The 21,753-nt window shown below is 33.6% G+C and overlaps 1 protein-coding gene across 2 annotated transcripts in view; it reads right to left on the bottom strand.

Moving 5' to 3' along the window:
• Window positions 1-21,753, bottom strand: part of LOC114325046 (uncharacterized) — a 196,771-nt gene that overhangs the window by 118,299 nt on the left and 56,719 nt on the right. The window lies entirely within an intron of this gene.

Genomic DNA, 21,753 nt, shown 5'->3' with positions numbered 1-21,753 from the left:
TACAGGAATAAGTGATATCCTTGTGGAATTTCCCTTCTTCGAGTCTGATGAATGTTGAGCAGTGTTTGCAAAAGACCTTGAGGTGTGCTTTCAAGCATTCTATGTGATTTTGTAAATCTGCTTCAGTGGAAAATGGTGCTCTACATTGCCGACACTGGTAGTCCATGGTAGGAATAACTCTGAAAATAGGTTATGGTAAAAATATGCTTCATTTTAATAGCTAAAAATTAAAAAAAAAATTAACGTTTTATATTTTTGTACAGATTCGATAAAACAAAAAATATTATTTATAGTGAAAAACTAAAAATCCACGAGGAAAATAAAATTCATGTAGCTGGCTGAATATCATAAATCACAAAAAAAAACTACTGGATCCTTTGTAAAAGGTATATTGAAAAGATCCAAATAAGGGTTACATCACATTAACAAAACGTTTTCGGATTAACAAATAATCCATCATCAGTGTCATAAGCCCTAAAATAATAAGTATAACCTAATTAATAAAGTTGTAAAGAAAATGTTGTAAAAAGTTGACTAAGGTTAAGCTAAGTTACTTTAAATTTTATAAGATCTTAAATGGTACGACATATTGTTAATAATAATAATGGATGTTGCAAATATTCCTGGATATTGCGCGGGGAAACACAGGACTCTAACCCACGTGGATGTACTGTGAAAGGGATGAACCTCACATATTGAGAGTTGAATTTCAACTAAAGGTAAAGGAACTTTGATACACTTCTAAAGTTCCAAGTTTGACATCCACGTGGGTTAGAGTACTATGTTGCCCTGAGTAATATTCAGAAATATTTGCAACATCCATTATTATTATTAACAATATGTAGTACCGTCTAAGATCTTGTAACATTTAAAGGATTTTTACCCTTAACTTTTTGGTAGCTCACACAAGCATGCTATTATAAGTATGACCTCTGGCAATTCTTAACCTTATTCAATTTTTTACATTTTCCTATATTAATTAGGTTATACTTATTATTTTAGGGCTTCTAACACTGATGATGGATTTTTTGTTAATCCGAAAACCTTTTGTTAATGTGATGTAACCCTTATTGGGGTCTTTTAAATATACCTTTTACAAACGATCCAGTATTTCTTTAAGCTAAAAGATTTTAGGTCAATTTTACCTTATCACACAGGCAACTGATGTCTCAAAATTCTTAGGACCTTTTTTAGCAGAGTCTATTGTTACATTTTGTCCTATTCTATCAAGTCTCTGTTGTCATTTAATGCATATATATTTGATTTTCTTGTCATTGACCATTAGAGCGGTTTTTTGACTCTATCTCTAATTTATTGAAAATTTCTTTTCATTGCTGACGGTGTTTCTCACAATGTTAATGTCATCCGTGCATGCTAGTAGTAATTTTGGTCCATTTGTAATGATATGATGCCTGCAGCCGGCGTTCGGCAGATCAACCGCATAGAATCGAACGAGTTACCATATTGGCGCAGCCTCCCTACGTACCACCACTCCAGCGATGGCTACCGAGAGCGTATTTAAGACGAGCAAGAAGAATCATAAAACCAGTTCCTCTTGACGTACTGAACCAGGAAGAACTCAAACGGCAGAGATGCAATGGATTGAATTGGAACCTGCCAAGTTAGGCGCACTCTGTAGTGAGGAGGCGTTTCGCCGGAACTGTATCTGCAGTGAGCGGTAGTAGTTCCGTTCTAATTTGTGGTGTTGTTACTACTTTCTCCAGCATTATATTAAAAAGGAGAGGTGACAGTGCGTCTTCTTTTTTCAGGCCACTGTTTATTTCAAACGATTCTGAGAATGTGTCCTATCTATAGTCTGGATCTACAGCCATTTACATATATTTTAACGAGCTGGATAAGTTTTTTTGCAACTGAAAGTTCTGCCGTTGCACTCCACATCTGATCCCTTGTAATGGTGTCGTATTCTTTCCAAGCATCTGCCTTAGAGTAAAAATCTGATCTATGGTCGATCTAATTTTTTCCTAGTCCCGCTTGGTATTCCTCTATGAAATTATCTACAAAAGTTGTCAGCCTACTTAATAGGATATTCGATAAGATTTTGTACGCCGTATTAAGTAGAGAGATGCTTCTATAATGAGAGCATTTGGCTGTCTCCCTTCTTATGGATGGGAAGTATTACACTTTCGTGACATTTTGTTGGTATTTTTTCTTCGTTCCATATAGGTGTCGTTTGTTTGTGTAGTTGTCTGTGTAAAGTTTCTCATCAGTACTTAAGGAATTCGGCCAGTACATTGTCGGAGCCTGTAACTCTAGAGTTCTTCAATTTGTTAATTGCTTGCAATGTTTGGTCTATTTTTGGGTCCTCTACAGATACGTCCACTCCAAGGTATATATCATCACCATGTTCTTCCTCTTAATGTCTATTTAGAAATTTCTTTTTAATTTAAACAAGCATGACAAGTCAGAATTTTACATTGAATTTGTTCAAGGAATCCCAATCTAGAAGTAAATGACCAACCAGATACATAACCAGGCTATATTTTTGATCGAAGACATGTACAGCAGTCTGTTAGAAATGCCATCGCCTTTCAATCGAAAATTGGAATGTGAAAGTGGATATAATCGAGATGCATTGAACCAACTACTTCGAAGGAATGTACCAAAGTTGAACCCACAATAGAAGAAAGTACATGGTACACAGCGTTCATTGGTACAAGTGTCGAAAATCTTCAATGCCATATACTAGAGAGGGCTCTACTCACCAAGAGAGAGGTACTCTATTTACCAGAGAATGTGCCAATAAGGGACTGGGTATAAATACAATAAAAACAAAGCTACTAATGGTTAGTTGAGGTTATGTAATTACTTGTTAACAATAAGCCTATTACAAAAATCAAACATTTTAAAATTGAAAGACTAGTAAATACAACCTGGGATTGCAGAAAGTGAGTTGGTCGCCCAAGAAAAAGATAGAAGTATGCGTTTACGAGTGATGTGGGGGTACAACAATGAGAGATTATTGCACAAAACCGGCAAGAGTAGAGGCCGACAACTCATTTAGAATTGTGGAGCAAAAAACAAGAAGGAACACTTTAAAATACTTAGGATCCTGGATAAACGGTACACTAAATCGTGATGAAGAAATTAAAACTGGTATATAAATAGAAAGAGGAGTATTTTTATGGGACTGAGACCTAAACTCGGCAATTCGCAGCTGAACCTTAAACTAAGAATTAAGTTCCTAAAATGTTACCTTATATGTATGGGGATTATCAATACACGGATGTGAAACCTGGATCATGAAAGATAATGTGACGAACAAGTTACAACCCTTCGAGATACGGTTTTATCATCTTCTTTTTTTTGTGTAGATATGAATCTGTTTTTCAATGTGCCTCCAGTAGCGTTCATTCCATCTCATTTCTGCCATTCCATCTAAATTCTGCCTTTCATTGCTTTTTCGATATTTTTATTTCTCATATTATTTTATTCAAGCAACCTGCGGCTCTGTTTGCTCTATTTAGTTGATCTTTTATTTCTGTTTCGAACTTTCCGTAGCTCAGTAGTGTGATGCCTATAACTATAAACGGCACAACTTGTTCTATTATATCTGACTCTCCAGCTCCAATTTACGTCTGAGTCTGAGTATATTTGATGTTACAACCATGCATTTTGTTCTTTTGGTAAAATTAGCATTGTAAGTGTTAAATTGGTGCACCGTACGTTGTAAATCATCTTCACTTTGAGAGATTACTATTGCGTTGTCTGCATAACAGAGTATTTTATGATGGTTTTCTTCCATTGGGTAATCTATTTTTGTCTTTTCCTGCATTCTTACTTTTGTACTATTTTATCCATGATCAAATTAAATAATAGAGGGCTCATCGCATCACCCTGTCATATCCAATTGCCAGCTTCAATTGGGGCTGTTAGTTCTACTTTTACTTTTATTGTGTTGTTCTGGTAGATCTATTCAACCGTTTTTATTATTCCTGAAGGTATCACCCTTGCGTACAATAAGTGGGTAACGTCTTTTAATTTAACCCTGTTAAATGCCTTCTTAAAGACCACTAAATCAGGTTTGTTGTATTCCTAATTATTTCAACTGCACTTGCCTTATTAAAGTGTAGGAAACAGAGGTTGAACCTTGCAAAATGGACACAAGTCTGGTTTTATTTTTTTTCTGGTATATCAAGGGGTGCTTATTATAACACTAACTTTTTCTTAAAAAATTTCGCCCCTGAAACCCCCTTTTCACCCCTTTAAAGGGGGTAATTTGTGGTTTTTGCGAAACATAGCCCTTCCTGTACGTTTTGCAAAAAAATTACTTAATTGTAAAATGAAGAGGACTATATTTCCTACTAATTATTTCCCGACAGCATGTTATGTCTCTCACCCACCGTTTAGCAGGGGGTGGCGCCCCAAAGTTGACAAATTTATAAAGAAGATGTTTTAAAAAAAAATTATTTTCCCTAACTGTAATGAAAATTAAGAAGAGACCCTGCGGCAATAAATCACAAATAAGTGGATGATTTTTTGGTATAGGTTTCATTTAAGGGCAATTGAAAATTTTTTAATTACAGGGTGTTACATTTTAAAAAACCCCTTTTTATACCACCTGAACCGCCTATGCTAGAGTAAAAAAACTTTCAGCGATTATCCATGTAGGTACTGGTGTTATTTACAAATTTCTATAACGCACCCCCATTTTTTTTTCGGAACCACCCCAAAAAAAGGAGAATTAATAAAGAAAGTGATTTTTCCTTTATTAAAATGCTTCATATATCATTTTGTGCACGTTCTTATTACCCATGCATGGATACCAAAAGCGACTTCTTCATGCAACCCCTGTAGCCAAAAAAAAGAATGTGTGTGTACTTTGTACGCACGTAAGAAGTTATACTTCTATTATATGATTTCTTAAAAATAAATATCCTTTAAACAGTTTGTTTTAATTTTTCTTAATCACCAAACTAATTTTGTGCTTATTTTGTGCTTACCGCTTTCAAACAAATAAAAAAAAATGTATAGGATTGCACTAAATTCGAACTCAAGACCTCTCGATCTCTGGCCGAAGGCTATACCAAATACGCTACGAAGACTGTGTCTGTATCGTTTCGAACGTACCTAATGACAATTCACGGTAACAAACAGACAAGGTGAATAAATATACAATAAAATGTTTTAATAATACTCATCTTACTCCTGAGAAAGACAAATCCAAAGACACAAAGATTATAATAAATATATTTAGTAAAAACACTAATATATTCTTTTCACACATTTTCTTGCACTGATATATTTATACATAACTAGAAAAATTTAGCAACTAAACGCCATACTGTCTGTGTGCGCATGCGCGCAGTATTATGAAATTTTACTCTCAATCGCGCCTAGAGAAGTTTAACTTCAAAAAAGAATGTGTGTGTACTTTGTACGCACGTAAGAAGTTCTGCTTCTATTATATGATTTCTTAAAAATAAATATACTTTAAACAGTTTGTTTTATTTTTTTTAAACACCAAACTAATTTTGTGCTTACCGCTTTCAAAAAAATAAAAAAAAGTATAGGATTGCACAGGATTCGAACTCACGACCTCTCGATCTCTGGCCGAATTAGTCGAGGCATTGAAGCACAAAACTCCTTACTCTCGATTTTTGGCGCAGTAAGACGGATTTTAATGCAGTTTGGTGCGTTGGATTCGTGAGAATGTCAGGAAATTTTGTGAACTATTGTAATGAATAATAAATCTGAAATTGCATTTGTGCATAAGAAAAATTCATTTCAAAAGTGCATTTTGAAATAGGCAATTATTATAAATTTGCAACCCGGTAAATAGTTGGGCAACATCCCGATTAATTATTTTAATTATTTTTAATTATTTTTAATCATTTATAAGTCCATATAATAATATAGACTAAGAGCCGCTATAGGTGAAAATTCTTAATCATTTTAGGCACGACGGGACCCTATAACTTAAATAGTAGAACCTAAAAGAAAACGTTTGAACACTGTGCCGTCACTTTTCAGTGGCACATGCGTCTACAGTGGCGCATCAAACTTTCCACTTATGGACGGGACACATAAATTAAAAAATACCCTCCCTAATTACCAGAATTTAATTTTTTTCATTTTTTTAAGTTTTATGTGATTAAGACATAAGATTCATCGTAATTTTAACCCACCACCCCCTTCTCCCTGCCCCCACCATCAAAAACTTTATTTTTCGATTTTATTTTTTTTTTGGTGGGATGGAATCAATTTTAAAATTTCAAAAAATTTACACGCATAGTTAAGGGTTTTATAAAACACGTCTACTTTTTATAGACCTGTAGGTTGAGTGTACATAACCTCAAAAAAATTTAAAAATTTTTTTTTTTGAAAAAAAGTATATACATAACTTTTTTTTGGGGATAGCTGCAGATCTAATTTTTTCTTAGTCTTGTGTATTTTATCAAACACTATGTTTCTAATTTTTTTCAGATTTTTCTGTAACGCTGGTCACCTTCAAAAATCCAAAAAACTGTTTTTAAGGGGGTTTTGGGGGGTTTGAACGTGTTTTTCTGATTTTTAAATATTCTAAAATTGATTTGATATATTATGAAGTCTATAAAATAGGGAAAATCCCCCAAAACCCCCCAAAAAACAGTTTTTCGGATTTTTGAAGGTGGGGAGACTTACAGAAAAATCTGAAAAAAATTTAAAATATAGTGTTTGATAAAACACACAAGATTAAGAAAAAATTAGACCGGCAGCTATTCCTCAAAAAAAGTTACACGCTTTTTTGAAAAAAAAAATTTCTTTTAATTTTTTGAGGTTATGTACACTCTACCTATGGGTCTATAAAAAATAGGCATGTTTTATAAAAGCCTCAACTATGCGTGTGAATTTTTTGAAATTTTAAAATTGATTGCATCCCACCAAAAAAAAAACGAAAAATGAAGTTTTTGATGGTGGGGGCAGGGGGAAGGGGGGTGGTGGGTTAAAATCACGATGAATCATATGTGTTAATCACATAGAACATAAAAAATAAAAAAAATTTAATTCTGTTAGTAAGTTCTGTTAACTTTTAATTTATTTATCCCGTCCATAAGTGGAAAGTTTGATGCGCCACTGTCGACGCATGTGCCACTGAAAAGTGACGGCACAGTGTTCAAACGTTTTCTTTTAGGTTCTACTATTTAAGTTATAGGGTCCCATCGTGCCTAAAATGATTAAGAAATTTCACCTATAGCGGCTCTTAGTCTAATAGTCTAAGATGTCAATAACCATTAATAATAAACAAAAAAAAATTTCTTATGTGGGAATCGAACCAAGTACTAACGGGTCCGTAGCTAAATACACATACCGCTAATCTACGCAGACACTTGCTAGACAACGGCGATATTAGGTATAAACAAAACAAATTGGTAAGTAAAAATTGTAAAGAAAATTACTACATACTTAAATGTATTATAAAATTAATATATTCCTAAATTTTAGAAGAAACATTCGTAAATAGGTATTATTCGTAAATTAAATATAAATATTTTGACGTTTCACGATTTGACAATTTACTTTTAACTGCAGTGCCTTAAAAATTTTAAAGCGCCGGTGCTTTAAAGTAGCTTTTTTAACGCTCCTATGGAGTGCTATAAATTGCATTTTTAACACGTTTGTAGAAAAATATATTTAAAAACACTAATATATTCTTTCCACACCTTTTCTGGACTGATAAATACATAAATTAAAACATTTAGTAACGAACTCCATACTGCCTGTGTGCGCAAATTACTAAAATTTCACCCTCAATGAAATCGCGCCTAAAGAAGTATAACTTCAAAAAGGCAGCATAACTATTAACTAACCTTTGTTGTTTCTCTTCCCACAAATTTTAACACGCAACAACCATACATTACATAACCAAACCGTCAACCGTCCACACCACAGCAGTGCTACAGCTGCCATATTGGATAATTTTTGACATGTCATTTGAACATCCAATCAGAACAAAGTTATAATGCGCATGCGCCCGGATCATAGGTTTTAACATAAAAATTCACCCTCATATCGCGCGTAAAGAAGTATAACTTCAAAAAATAAATAAAGGGGGGGTTGAAAAAAACACAGTGGTGGCCCAAAATCAATTTTTGATTATTTTCTTTATTAATTCTCCTTTTTTTGGGTGATTCCTGGGAAAATATGGGGGTGCATTATCCAAATTTGTAAATAACGCCAGTACATGGATAATCGCTGAAAGTTTTTTTACTCTAGCGTAGGCGGTTCAGATGGTATAAAAAGGGGCTTTTTTTAAAATGTAACACCCTGTAATTAAAAAATTTGCAATTGCCCTTAAATGAAACCTATACCAAAAAATCGGCCACTTATTTGTGATTAATTGTCGCAGGGTTTATTCCTAATTTTCGGTACAGTTAGGGAAAAATAATTTTTTTAACACATCTTTTTTAAAAATTTGTCAATTTTGGGGCGCCACCCCCGCTAAACGGTGGGTGATAGACATATGCCGTCGGGAAATAAATAGTAGGAAATATAGTCGTCTTCATTTTACTATTAAGTAAATTTTTTGCAAAACCTACAGGAAGGGCTACGTTTCGCAAAAGCCACAAATTGCCCCCCTTTAAAAGGGTGAAAAGGGGGGTTCCGGGGCGAATTTTTTTAAGAAAAAGTTAGTCTCATAATAAGCGCCCCTTGATATACCAGAAAAAAAATAAAACCGTCCATTTTGCGGGGTTCAACCTCTGTTTCCTACACTATTATAAATATTGCATCGATGCATGATCTTTCCGACCTAAAATCTTGTTCTTCTGTTATACAGGGTGTAACAAAAATACAGGTCATAAATTAAATCACATATTCTGGGACCAAAAATAGTTCGAATGAACCTAACTTACCTTAGTACAAATATGCACATAAAAAAGTTATAACCCTTTGAAGTTACAAAATGAAAATCGATTTTTTCCAATATATCGAAAACTATTAAAGATTTTTTATTTAAAATAGATATGTGGCATTCTTACGGCAGAAGCATCTTAAAGAAAAATTATAGTGAAACTTGTGCTCCCCATAAAAATTTTATGGGGGTTTTGTTCCCTTAAACCCCCCCCAAACTTTTCTGTACGTTCCAATTAAATTATTATTGTGGTACCATTAGTTAACTTAAATAATTTTAAAACTTTTTTGGCTCTTAGTATTTTTTCGATAAGGCAGTTTTTATCGAGTTGCGGCTTCTTTTTTAATATGTTTACATAAAAATTTTATGGGGGTTTTGTTCCTTTAAACCACCCAAATGTTTGCGTACGCTCCAATTAAGCTATTACTGCGATACCATTAGTTAAACAAAATGTTTTTAAAACTTTTTTGCCTCTTTGTATTTTTTCAAGAAGGCAACTTTTATCGAGATATGGCTTCTTTTTTAATAGGGTTCAAAATATACCTAAAAATGTAAATCATACATAAATTTTCATATTTTTACTAAGTCTCCATAATTGTACTTAACCATATAAAAATATGTGGTGGATTTGACAAATATTTAAAATATCTCGATAAAAACTGAATTTTCGAAAAAGTACTAAGAGCCAAAAAAGTTTTAAAAATATTGTGTTTAAGTAATGGTACTACAATAACAATTTATTTGGAACGTACACAAACGTTTGGGGGGGTTTAAAGTGTCCAAATTTCACTATAATTTTTTCTTAAGATGCTACTGTCATAAAAATGCCATATGTCCATTTTCAATAAAAAATCTTTAATAGTTTTGGATATATTGGAAAAAATCGATTTTCATTTTGTAACTTCAAAGGGTTGTAACTTTTTTTATATGCACATTTGTACTAAGGTAAGTTAGGTTCAATCAAACTATTTTTGGTCCCAGAATATGTGATTAAATTTATGACCTGTACTTTCGTTACACCCTGTATATAATACGTCGATTCTCTAGTTAAGCTAATACGTCATATTCAGATACGTCATTGATGGGTTCAGCGATTAGACGTCTGACACTGGCGTCTGAGCTTATCTTGAGAATGAACGTAATATTTACCCGATTTTAAATTCTGTTTTTAATTGCCCTAAGGGGTTAGGGAAGGGTTTAAAAATCAACAATATATGTACAAAGGATCATTTATTTCGCATACCTATAGGTAACACATTTTATATCAGTCTAAACAAAGTAAATGGTAATATAAATATTTAGATAGTGCAGTTAAGATCTTCCACAGCACAAGAATTGGCGCAGTCTGAACATATAAAAGTTGAATGGGTCAAACATATAAATTTGAGGCAAAACTTACAGAAAAATCTGGTTTTACTGTCTTTCTTCTTACAGAAATAGCACCTTTTTCGTTTTGATGTATCTCGAATGTCACCAAGAGGAGGTTCTGCTGCGATACCTGTTATCTCTTGTCTTCTACGACGAATTTCAGTGGGAAGATTGGACAAAGTTGATCTGCAAGCTATATGCTCTTCCGTTAATGCTACAGAGAGCTGTTTCAGGTAGTCTCGTCGTTTGGTATCTGATTCTGGATTATTAATAAGATATATTAAATACGAGTTGATTGCCCCTATGTTCAGTAGAATATAGAATACGGCCATAGGCCATCTTCTAGTGATCCGGGCAGCATCATAAGTGGAACAATGTTTGTTCAAAGTGTGAACAACATCTCCTCCCTTCGTGTAATTATAAACAAGTCCTCGTATCTTCTTCTTTATTGTTGCTACGTACTTTAAGCTGTGCTCATGCAGTAGCTTTGTAATTAGTTCAGAAGATTTGAACCACTTCCCACAGCTTACATTCCTAGAAGTTCCTGAAATAGGCTTTATTAACCTTTCCACAATTTTGTATGGAGTATCTTCGAGCCTGTACGATTCTGCATTCTGTTCACTAACGTAGATCTCTATATTTTTTGTATAGTTAGTTTTTGCGTCTACCATTGAAAACAAGTTGAAACCATACTTATTATATTTTTTCCTCAACTGACCACGATCACCTGGTACCACTTCATCTATACAAACAAAATCTCCTACATCGTAAAGAGTCTTACATTTATTACTAAAAATATCTACTATATCTCTTACTGGTGCTAATCTGTCTATTAACTGTCTCTCAGTTCGTGTGTCTAGGTCATCGAAACTAACGGTTTGCATCAAAAACTCAAACCTCTGTTTTGACATCGTGAGCCAAAACCTTTCAACTGCACAACCTGTTCTTTCCCATAATTCATCTGTACTCATCCTATTACTCTTTAGACATCCGGCTAGATACAGCAGACCTATGAAGGCTCGTAACTCAGTCACATCTATAGGTCTCGAGGTTCTGTCTCTAGAATAGTTACCAGCTTTCTTCTGAATATATTTATTAGTGTTTTCTACGATGATATGTAGAAGGTCGTCTGGAAAAAACAAAGACCAAGTGTCTAGGACAGATGTAGCACCTTTCCCACATTCAGCTACTGATGGTGGAAGAATAGTGGGATCAGATTTTGCTGTTGGATCTTCTTTTGGACATCGTTTATTCCGTTTTTTAACGCCTTTCTTCACTTTCCTCTCGGTTGAATTTTTTGTCAATTCATCAACTTCAAATACACCTTCTTCGGGATATATGTCTAAATTTTGGTCTTCTAGCAAGTTTTCCTCATTCGCTGATATAATATCTTCATCAAACTGGTCATCATTCAAATAAATCTCGTCTAATAGTCGTTTCAGTCTCGCATGTTGTTTGTCATAGGACATATTTCTGAGAAAAAACATCACTATTAGGCAAGCCGCACACCAACGAAACATGAAACGAAAATTACGTTTCATGGAAATAAACCACTGCTAAACAAATATACGTCCGGCCACTTATGAAACTCTCCGAAAATAAAAATGTGTCATGAGCATGAATCACACTTGATTCATTGGTAGGCGGACTTTGAGATTTGTTTAGCAGTGTTTTCTTTTCATGAAACATGTTTTACGTTTCATGTTTCATGTTTTTCGTTTCATGTTTCTTTGGTGTGCGGCTTGCCTGAGCTCTAACCCAATTTATAACATAAATAATTACCTCAATCTAGACTCAAAAAAGCTTATTCCTCTACAAGCATTTTCATATCCTCTACAACTCAACAATTTTCCTATTACACACATAACAATATTTTTTAATATTTTTGAATACCTGTACCCCAATAAACGAAGCTGAAAAACACTTTAAAAATCGAAACATTTGTGGGCGCTATTTTTCAATTGGAGGATTTGGGGGGGGGGTTATTATTATTTAGTAAAAAACGTGGTGCCTAGACGTGCCCAATCCTTCATGTTACACAGCCAGGCTACTGTCGTATGTCAGGACCACGCTTTCCTTATGTTTCTCCTTTCGATATTAGTTGAAGGAAATTATATCTCTCTACACGCGTTTGAAACTTCATTTCTGACACATGGGCAATCCACGGAATTTTTAGAATGCGACGGAATATCCACATCTCAATATCATGTAGTACGCTATTGTGTATAAAGCATTTTATCCTGCAATATCGTAGAGATAAAGATATCGCGTGGTGAGAAATTGTTTCAATTTTAGAAATTTGTTTCTGGTCTGTTCTTTTCTACATTTGATTGGTTCTTGTTATATTCAAGGTCTCATATATCCAGCATTCTAGCTATTTGAATTTTTAACTTGTTACATGATTTGTCATGTACGAATATGTTTATGTTTGGAGTATTCTTTTTCGTGATTACCATTGATTTGTTTTCTTTCGTTCTTTGTTCTCGTTTACTATCTTGTTCAGTAGATTTTGTAGTTCTTTTTGGTTTCTGTTGTACAGGATTATCAGCATCCAAAATAAGAGCAACACATATTCATTTAATTTTTAAATGTCTTACAAAATAAACATCACGTTTGTTGTTGGATAATGAGGTGACATCGATTGCTCAACACGAGTGCACTAGTTTCAATAACGCTTTGTCAGCTATTCAATAGTATTCTTAATTCACGGCCAAACCGAGTCAGCGTTAAAAACATCAACACTTCTCTAGTTTATTTATAGTTACAAAATAACATCGCGGATCATTATATTATTAATTATCATTCGTGATTCAGATACATTATTAGACAGTTAGATTTCCAAACGCACCAACTAGTTACGGTGGTATTTAGAATATTATAAATAAGTATTTGGCAAGTAGTGTCTACTTCATCAACCCCTATCATAGGGGTAACTACCCCAACTAACATGGGACGTTCCATATGGTGGAGTACCACCATACCACAACCATACTGTCAATTAATACCGTAGGTATTGTCGCTAGATTGGATGTTATTCTTCCGTTGACTTTAATACCTTCTTGGGTCTCATCCAGAGCTAGTGCAAATATCTTCACTAAATACAGGCTGAATAATAAGAGAGTACACAACGTTGTCGAACTTCTCTTTTGATTTTTATGGTCTCAATGTCGCCCACCACCGTTCTAATACATGCGTTTTAGTTCCAATAGAATTCACGTACTATTGTAAAAAAAATGTATTTATTTTATTTATTAATTTTATCATTGTAAACTTTTTTTGTAAACAGTCTTTTAGTTTTGCGTGCTTTACTTTCTCAAAGGCCTTTTCGTAATATATTTATGAAACACAAATGTGCTTTTTTTTGTTGATCACGAGATTTTTGCATGAGCACAATGAAACTAAACAAGTGTTCCCATACCGTTCCTGAAGCCAAATCGTTCCGAGTTCTCGACTCATATCCTCTTCACGCGTTTTGTTAAGTGAAGTATGTCCATTATAGAGTACATAAAGTATTTATTATGATAATTCAAATATTGTGTACGTATTCTTTAAATATCTTGAATATTCGCTAAATGCTATACCTACTGTTTGTTGTAATTACGATTGGTACCTTTCCCCCTTTCTCGCTCTGCTACGGCGCTATAGCCCAAGAATGGCGCTGACCTCGCCCAGCGTCTGCCTATAAGTACATATCTCTTTCCTAGGCTGTCTACTCCAGTTAGCCACCTTCAACATCTATTTAACATTCGTTCTCACTTCGTCTATTCACCTCTTCGTTGGTCTTCTTATTGTCCAACACCGACGTTCCATCAGTTTCACTACTCTCCGTTTCAAAATGTTAGAATCAATATGGTCGTATATTGCAAGCGGGTTTGCCATTCTGTGAATTATTCTGTGAAATAAATGCTCTTTTAGCATTCCACATCAGTTAACAGCGATAATCCTCTAGAACAGTGGCTCCCAATCTTTTATGTCTGGCGACCCGCCTTCTGATGTTTTTTCATATTCGCGACCCATCCCACCACAATGATTGAACACGCACGTTATTCAGCTACTGTAAGAGCCACGCCGCGACCCACTAGTGGGTCGCGACCCACCGCTGAGAAGTATTGTCAAGAGTAGCTCTAGAAGTATTGTCAAGAGAATCTCTATTGTCTCCTCAACGTTGTCAAGAGAATTCTCGTTAGTTAGCATAGGGCTATCCTTGTACATGTACACTGCATCGTATCTTTGAAATAAGCAGTAGGTGTTCTGTTTTTACATATACATTTTTATAAGGTGATCCGCCCAGCATAATCTATGCATTTTTACATAATTTACTATAGAGGGTTCTTTGTAATATTGATGTAACTCGTGGGTGAACCCTTATTCTCCACATACCATTGTAGCAGATCGATCCCAGTATCCTTATCAATACTAATAAGGTTTATTGCCTTCTCTACGATATTATCCACGTTTCTACGCCATATATTGTTATTGGTCGTATAATGGTTTTATATACTTTGAATTTTACTTTCCTATGATGTCTTTGGATGCAGATACCCGCGACGCAGAGAAGTATGTTTTGTTAGCAAGCATTATCCGTTTTCATATATTCTCCTCTTCGCTGACGGTCTCAGTGATCTGTAGAGCCAGGTATATGTAAGCTGTTTTGCTATTTCAACATTGGCAGCGTCTATTGTCAAATTTTGCAAGTTTCGTTGTTTCCTTGCTTGTTTTATGGCTTTAGTTTTATCTACGTTGACGTCTAGTCCTATTTTTTCGCATTTTCTTCAAGCTCTACATAATGTCTGTGGCCATTCGTCCCATTAAGTTTACATTTCTGCGTAGACAATCTGCTTAAACTTAATTAGTCCTGTCGCCAGTGGGGGTACAACGGCCTCCTTAATTCAGATGGACTTACCCAAGTTTTTTATGTATTTTGACCCGTAGAACACGATTTTTTTTGGGTAACAGTCGATCCGGATGTCGATAAGATTGTTATAAATAAAGAACTTGAGGAATCACATAACAGCGATTTTTCGCAAAAGAAAACATTTTTTTGTATTTTTTGGGTCATTCTAAGCAAAAAATGTTTTACAAGTTTTTTCGTAGGATGCATAGTTTTCGACATAAACGCGGTTGAACTTTCAAAAAATCGAAAAATTGCATGTTTTGAACCCGAATAACTTTTGATTGAAAAATAAAATAGCAATTCTGCTTACCGCATTTGAAAGTTCAAGTCAAATTCTATCGGTTTTGATTACTTTCATTGCTAAAAGTTAATTTTTTTATTGTTAAACAAAGCTATAAACACATAGTGATTGAATGATGTTTTCAATGCATTTCTCATTTGAAATCGAACGAGTAGGCGCGCATACAGAATTTCTACGTAGATTACGTACATTAAAACGCATGCATTGGGCACGGGAAACACTATGTGTTTATGGCTTTGCTTAACAAATAAAAACTTAATTTTTAGTAATGCAAATAATCAAAACCGATATAATTTGACTTTAACTTTCAAATGCAGTAAGCAGAATTGCTATTTTATTTTTTAATCAAAAGTTATTCGGGTTCAAAAATTTCAATTTTTCGATTTTCTTTTCTAAAAGTTCAACCGCGTTTATCTTGAAAACTATGCATCCTACGGTAAGACCATTTTTTGCTGAGAATCGTCCAAAAAATACAAAAACATGTTATGTTTTGCGAAAAATGGCTGTTATAAAATTCCTCAAGTTCTTTGTTTATAACAATCTTATCGACATCCGGATCAACTGTTACCCAAAAAATTCGTGTTCTACGGGTTAAAATACATAAAAAAACTTGGGTAAGTCCATCTGAATTAAGGAGGCCGTTGTACCCCCCTGGCGACAGGACTAAATGTTATCAAAAAATTTTTTTTTTGGATTTACAGACATTTTTTAAACATATTCCATACATATATTAAACAGAGTCTGAGTCCGCCCATCACCCTGTTTTACCCCCTTAGTTATTTGGAAGCAATCTGTGAATTGATTTTGAACTTATATTTGCGATTCTGTGTGAGTCATGGCAGCTAACTAATTTTACCAATTTTCTTGGTGTACCAACTTCTCGCATAATTAAGTATATTTTAACTCTATATTGTGCTCCCAGGTTTAGCTAATATTTGTTCTACGTTGAATAACTGTTCAACAATAGACCGTCCTGGTATTCTCCTATGATATGCTCTATGAAGTGACAATCTCTTGATTATGATCTACGTAAACATCTTATAACTAACACAGAGTAAGTAACTTTTCACTTTTTATTACCTATAATGTCGGATTCTTTATCCCTAGTACTGTATAGGGGCCTGCAATCTGAAATCAGTTGGTTAAGTTTTGAATTTACTCCGTCCCTAACTAAAGCCTCCTAACTAAATTTTACGAAAACCTCCAAAAAAATAAAGGAAGGATGAAAATTTGGGAATAGGTAGTTGAAATTGTCTATTATTATATAAGAAAAAGTTTACAGTTCCACATCCCCTCCAATTTACAAAAATTGGGAAATACGGGGTGAAAAATATTTTCTCAGGAGTGAAAAAATATACGTTCAAATATACGGAATTGGATAAAATGACTAATTCTAAGCAACTTTTGTTCTACATATACAGTTTTTTCACTAAGTCAAAACTTTTCGAGTTATTTGCGAGTGAATATGTTTATTTTTAATAAAAAAAAAACATGTTTTTCGCAGATAACTCAAAGAATAAGTAATCTACCTAAAAAATTGAAAAAATTTTTAACTATTTATAATGGGAAATAAGCCACAATATTATTAAAAAATGATTTTTATTAACGTTTCGACGCCCAAATCGTGTGCCGTTGTCAAAATACAAAATACTACTGTACATATTTTGTATTTTGACAACGGCACCCGATTTGGGCGTCGAAACGTTAATAAAAATCATTTTTTAATAATATTGTGGCTTATTTCCCATTATAAATAGTTAAAATTGTAAAAATGCCACAAGAAAATAGCTTCAGAACAACAATTGAAAAAAATGTTGTACGCGTGAGGTCTGCAGACCCAGTAGAAGCAGAGTTGTAGCTAATGAAAAGTAGGTTCTTGTTCGTCAAATTTCAAATCGAATATTTCAATGTGAAATAACCAAAAAACAGAGCATTTTTCGGGGAAAATTCATTACGACTTTTTTAAAGTGTTTAAAAAAAGGTTTATTGTTTTAAAAAAAACTTCTAACTATAAAAATAAGTGAGTTACGCTCAAAATATTGGTCTCTTTTATTTTTTGGTACAAAAATCGCAAAAATCACCCCCTAATTAGCTTCCTAAATAAAATTAATCGTTACCGCTTCAAAGTTACTTACTTATCTATAAGTTTCATTGGTTCAAAGTGCTCACTTTAAAAAAAAATTGGGTTTAAAATAAAACATTTTTTTTTTTTTGAAAAAAAATGGAATTGTTCATGGAATTAACTTAAAAATTATTAGTAATACCAAAAATCTTAAAGAGTAATAAAATGTACGTTTTGCTTTTCTGAATATTTTTGCTGTTTTGTTTTCTTGTTAGACAAAAATTGGTTATGCTATGGCTGTTCAAAATTTGCCTAAACTCGTGATTAGTTACTCGTTCAAGCCATTTTAACTACAGCTTTTTCAAAAAGAAGCACTTTGAACCGATGAAACTTACAGATCGTATAAATAATACATAAGTAGCTTGTGAAGTGATAATGATAAAATTTATTTGTGATGCTAATTAGGAAGTGATTTTCGCGATTTTTTTGCCAAAAAATAAAAAGGACCAGTCAAAAATATTTTGAGAGCAACTCACTTACTTTTAATGATACAAGTTTTTTTAAAAAACAAAAATAAACCTTTTTTTAAACACTTTAAAAAAGTTGAAATGAATTTTCCCCGAAAAGTGCTTCGTTTTTGGGTTATTTCACAGTGAAATATTCGATTTGGAATTTGATGAAGAAGAATCTACTTTTCATTAGCTACAACTGTGCTTTTTTCAGTTTCTTATAAGCTATATTTTTGCTAAGAATGTTTTTTTCGCTGAAATACTTACTTTTTGAGTTATCTCCGAAAAACCGTCCAAAAACATGTGTTTTTCTGTTGAACATGTTCACAAAAATTAACATATTCACTTGCAAATAACTCAAAAAGTATTGACTTAAGGAAAAAACTTTATAGAACAAAAGTTGCTTAGAATTAGTCATTTTATCCAACTCCGGACTTATTTTGAATGTATATTTTTCACCTTCGAGAGGGGGGTTTTCCCCTCCATTTTTGTAAAATAGAGGGGATGTAGAATTGTTAACTTTTTCTTATATAATAATAGACAATTTCAGCTACCTATTCCCAAATTTTCATCCTTCCTTTATTTTTTTGGGGTCAGATTGTTCTTTGATCGGGCTATTATATCCTGGTTTTAAACTATTCATTTATATTGAACTTGTATTTGCCAAAATGATTTCCAATCTCCGATAGAAGCTGAACTTGCAGAAGGCGGCTATTGCTCATTTTTCAAAATATCCAGTTACGATTTTTTCAGTGACTTTGTTCATTATTTCTTAATTTTGTCACAAACAAACTTTTCGACAAATCTTAGTGTTGTGATAAGAAAGTCTCATCATTCAGTTGACCAAACGTCGCTCAATTTTACTGAAAAAAGTGTCTTCGGGGTATAAAAGGAATAAGAAATAGAGATAATAATTTAATGAATAGAATTTTTATTACAAAATTAACAATATTAACCAGAATATATACCAAAATATAAAAACTGAAGGTATGGTGTCTAACTGAAACACCAGTGTCAGCTTAAGGCTTATTCTTCGACTCTGGTTTTGTATATTATTTGTGAAAAAAAGTATCTCAAAAGACAACCTTTCAAGGGTGTTTTTTTTTATTGAATGAATGGAGAGTAACGATTATGAATGTGTCAAACTCACAGTGTCTCTTGCGCGATAATGGAACAAATTGAATGTTGTTTTGAAAAGCTTATTTTTGATTTAAATGACTAACTATATTATGGCTGAATACTAGGCTAAGGGAAAATGAAAAATTATGAAAAATTGTTATAGTCGATTCGCTAATCTGAGACACAACTACTGTCTACACTACAATCACAATAAAGATGCACTAGAAATAAACAAGCACGAGGTGCACTCCCAAATCATGATTTGGGAGTGCTCCTCGAACATTCAACGTGACTTGGTTTGTTTATTTCTATATAGTGCCTTTTTATTGTGGTTGTAGTGTAGACAGTTGTGTCTCAGATTAGTGAATCGTCATTAAATAAAGTAAGCCTATAAACAACTTCATTGTTAATGACCTAGTAAGCCTCTTACTTTTTCAATTCAAACAAACCATATTTTTAAAGAATCGAAAATTGAATAATTAACCTTTTAACCTCATTTGTATTATTATATCAATAATAATACATCTCAAAAATATTTTTTTCATTTTTTACATCCCTTGTTTTATAATTCTATATAAATTAATAATTTATTATTATAATATTTTGGCATGTATTCTGTACTACAAAACAAGATAACAATGAATAAATATTGACCGATATTGCTCCCATTTTTAATATCTGATTGATTCCAACTTTAGTGATCGGAATCTTTTTTATAACTTTTTATTATAGTTTGGTCTAAATATATTTGAAATAATTATCTAGTTAATATCTGCAGAATGTTATTGATAATGGTGTTATAAGTTGCCATCGACCGTTCAAGATATGAGGTAGCTGAACTTCTGTGGGGCTCAAATTGTGCCCGGTGCCTAATCATGAAATATTTACAACATCCATGTTATTTATAACAATGCTAGCCAATGTTTCCATGACTGTATAATTTTAAAGGGTTTTTACTCATATATTTTCAATTTTACTGGCTTAGCATGTGAGCATCCTGTTCAGCATTGATGATGAACTGTAATCAGATCGTAACCGTTCTGCGTATGTGATGTAACCCTTTTTAGGGAAGTTTAATAAATTATAACCTTTCATAAAGGATTTTACTTTCATTTTTAACTTCAAATTAAATAATGATTTTATCATTATGAATGAAGAGTATATTATTTAGATAGAAAGTATTGGAGAAACGAAATATTACGCTAAAGTAGCAAATCCGCCAGTGGCGTAGAATTTGGAAAGGATGAACTATTCACTGTCCGCTATCTGCCTCTGGCAGTAGCCAGAAACGTTTATTTAACATAATTTAGTAGAGTGTACGGTATCTACACTTTCTGCCAAGTATGACAAGGATATGTCAAATAGTTTGAAAGTATAGGGTAAAAAGTTATTAAATTTTTAAATAAAACAGCCTGTAACTCAGTAAGGAGCTACATTTTATTTGTCATGTGGGTTAAATCTTAATATTTTGAGGTCTAGAATCTACAACTCTGAGATTGGACATTCTTAATGAATCACCTGTATTTCTTCAATTCAAAGCAGATTACTTATCAGGCAGACCATCTGGTACTAGTATGTTTGGCACACCATGTTATATGGAGCCAAATTATTGACCCTAGAATTGCAACCATAAAGAAGATATTCAGGAGAATATTGAAAATTCAATGACTGTACGTCTACAAAGTTTTAAAAAACACAAGAAAATCAGCTGTAGGTATGTGTTCAAAGATTTGTCCTCAGCTATTCCTTATAAATATATCTCCTTTTCAACATAGCTCTGGAAAAAACAGTCGAGAGATACCCGAATAGACAACAGAGGAAATAATTTTAATAAATCATCCCAAATTTAGGCATAATATGCAGATGATGTGGACCTAGTTTTCCGCACAACACGCAAGGTAGAAGAAATGTATACCACCTTCTCAACTGCCTAAAAAAATATGGGCCTGTAAGTGAGGATAAAACTAAGATGATGGCATCAACACCCAACAGTAGAACATCGGTCACCAATTATTATTCACAGTTGATAACTCTTCCTTTGCAGTGGTGGACAAATTCACATACTTAGGCTCCGTGATCACCAAGGAGAACGTCATGACAGAAGAAATCAAGCGAAGGATAATCCTAACAAACAAATGCTATTTTGGACTAAGTAGACATATGAGAAGCAGAAACAAGCCAAAAAACAAAAATAACCATATACAAAATCCTTATACAACTAGTGTTGACATATGGATCGGAGACATGGACCACCTCCAAGCCAGATAAAAAGCTTCTGCTTATATTTGAACGAAGGAGACTGAGAGGAATATTCGGTGGCATCTGTGAAAATGGTGGAGGAGGTAAAACTACGAGATATACAACATATATATTATATGAACATATTTGGTGGCAAGGACGTAGTATCTCTTATAAAAAATACTAAAACTAAGATAGGCAGTACATCTAGCAAGATCACAACCGAACAACCCTCATAGAAGAATCCTTATGTGGGGACCCTTACCTGTGGCAAGTAGAAATGGGGGTAGGCCAAAACTCGGATGGAAGGATGGTGTAGATGAGAATGGTAGAAAAAGAGGCGCAGTAAACTGGCAACAGTTGACAATGGATAGAACTGGCTGGCGTAATATACTTGGGAAGGTCGAGGCT

This window comes from Diabrotica virgifera, chromosome 9 (assembly GCF_917563875.1).
Source record: "Diabrotica virgifera virgifera chromosome 9, PGI_DIABVI_V3a".
Classification (NCBI taxonomy): domain Eukaryota; kingdom Metazoa; phylum Arthropoda; class Insecta; order Coleoptera; family Chrysomelidae; genus Diabrotica; species Diabrotica virgifera.
This window is presented reverse-complemented; position numbering and strand designations above follow the sequence as displayed.